We start from the raw sequence: 2670 nt of genomic DNA on the forward strand, positions 1-2670 counted from the left end.
CATGTAATTCAGTCTTTGACCAACTTTACCAACAATATGAAGAAAATGAGAAACATAAAACATCCATAATGTTAACAGGTTTATTTAATAATTGTTTTTAAGCACATGGCAATAAATACAAGGAACATACACTGATGATATTTTTATTTTTATTTTGTATCACCTTTATTTAACCAGGTGGGCCAGTTGAGAACAAGTTCTCATTTACAACTACAACTTGGCCAAGATAAAGCAAAGCAGTGAAACAAAAATAACAACACAGAGTTACACATAAACAAACGTACAGTCAATAACACAATAGAAAATCTGTATACAGTATGTGCATATTAAGTAAGGAGGTAAGGCAATAAATCGGCCAAAAGTGGCGAAGTAATTACAATTTAGCAATTTACACTGGAGTGATATATGTGCAGATGAGGATGTGCAAGTAGAAATATTGGTGTGCAAAAGAGCAGAAAAACAAAAACAAATATGGGGATGGGGTAGGTAGTTGGTTGGATGGGCTATTTACAGATGGGCTGTGTGCAGCTGCAGTGATCGGTAAGCTGCTCTGACAGCTGACGCTTAAAGTTAGTGAGGTAGATATAAGTCTCCAACTTCAGTGATTTTGCAATTCGTTTCCGTCAATAGCAGCAGAAAGTAGGTGCTGGCTTTGGGGATGACCAGTGAAATATACCTGCTGGAGCGCATGTCACGGGGGAGTGTTGCTATGGTGACCAGTGAGCTGAGATAAGGCGGAACTTTACCTGCAAAGACTTATAGATGACCTGGAGCCAGTGGGTTTGGCAACGAATATGTAGCGAGGACCAGCCAACGAGAGCATACAGGTCACAGTGGTAGGTAGTATATGGGGCTTTGGTGACAAAACGGATGGCACTGTGATAGACTACATCCAATTTGCTGAGTAGAGTGTTGGAGGCTATTTTGTAAATGACATCGCCGAAGTCAAGGATCGGTAGGATAGTCAGTTTGACGAGGGTATGTTTGGCAGCATGAGTGAAGGAGGCTTTGTTGCGAAATAGGAAGCCGTTTCTAGATTTAACTTTGGATGGTAGATGCTTAATATGAGTCTGGAAGGAGAGTTTACAGTCTAACCAGACACCTAGGTATTTATAGTTGTCCACATATTCTAAGTCAGAACCGTCCAGAGCAGTGATGCTAGTCGGCTGGGCGGGTGAGGGCAGTGATCGGTTGAAGAGCATGCATTTAGTTTTACTAGCATTTAAGAGCAGTTGAAGGGCACGGAAGGAGTGTTGTATGGCGTTGAAGCTCGTTTGGAGGTTTGTTAACACAGTGTCCAAAGAAGGGCCAGATGTATACAGAATGGTGTCGTCTGCGTGGAGGTGGATCAAAGAATCACCCACAGCAAGAGCGACATCATTGATAAATACAGAGAAATGAGTCGGCCCGAGAATTGAACCCTGTGCCACCCCCATAGAGGCTGCCAGAGGTCTGGACAACAGGCCCTCCAATTTGACACACTGAACTCTATCTGAGAAGTAGTTAGTGAACCAGGTGAGGCAGTCATTAGAGAAACCAAGGCTGTTGAGTCTGCCGATAAGAATACGGTGATTGACAGAGTCGAAAGCCTTGGCCAGGTTGATGAAGACGGCTGTACAGTACTGTCTTTTATCGATGGCGGTTATGATATCGTTTAGCACGTTGAGCGTGGCTGAGGTGCACCCATGACCAGCTCGGAAACCAGATTGCATAGCGGAGAAGGTACGTGGGATTTGAAATGGTCGGTGATCTGTTTGTTCACTTGGCTTTCGAAGACTTTAGGAAGGCAAGGCAGGATGGACATAGGTCTGTAACAGTTTTGGGTCTAGAGTGTCACCCCCTTTGAAGAGGGGGATGACTGTGGCCGCTTTCTAATCTTTAGGAATCTCAGACGATACAAAAGAGAAGTTGAACAGACTAGTAATAGGGGTTGCAACAATGGCGGCGAATAGTTTTAGAAAGAGAATGTCCAGATTGTCTTGCCCAGCTGATTTGTAGGGATCCAGATTTTGCAGCTATTTCAGAACATCAGCTGTCTGGATTTGGGTGAAGGACAAGTGGAGGGAGGGGGGGTGGGGGGACTTTGGCCAGTTTCTGCGGGGGGGTGCAGAACTGTTGGCCGGGGTTGGTTAGCCAGGTGGAAAGCATGGCCAGCCGTAGAGAAATGCTTATTGAAGTTCTCGATTATCGTGGATTCATCAGTGGTGACAGTGTTTCCTAGAGAGGAGGTACTCTTATTCTCCATGGTCTTTACAATGTCCCAAAACCTTTTGGAATTAGTGCTGCAGGATACAAATTTCTGTTTGAAAAAGCTAGCCTTTGCTTTCCTAACTGACTGTGTGCATTGGTTCCTGACTTCCCTGAAAAGTTGCATATCGCAGGGACTATTCGATGCTAGTGCAGTACGCCACAGGATGTTTTTGTGCTCGTCAAGGCCAGTCAAATCTGGAGTGAACCAAGGGCTATATCTGTTCTTAGTTCTACATTTTTTGAAAGGGGCATGCTTTTTAAGATGTCATCCTCTACTGACGGAATGAGGTCAATATCCTTCCAGGATACCCAGCTCAGGTTGATTAGAAAGGCATGCTCACAGAAGTGTTTTAGGGAGCGCTTGACAGTGATGAGGGGTTGTGGTTTGACCGCGGACCCATAACAGACGCAGGCAATGAG

The sequence above is a fragment of the Oncorhynchus gorbuscha genome, unplaced genomic scaffold, assembly GCF_021184085.1.
Source record: "Oncorhynchus gorbuscha isolate QuinsamMale2020 ecotype Even-year unplaced genomic scaffold, OgorEven_v1.0 Un_scaffold_1315, whole genome shotgun sequence".
NCBI classification, from domain to species: domain Eukaryota; kingdom Metazoa; phylum Chordata; class Actinopteri; order Salmoniformes; family Salmonidae; genus Oncorhynchus; species Oncorhynchus gorbuscha.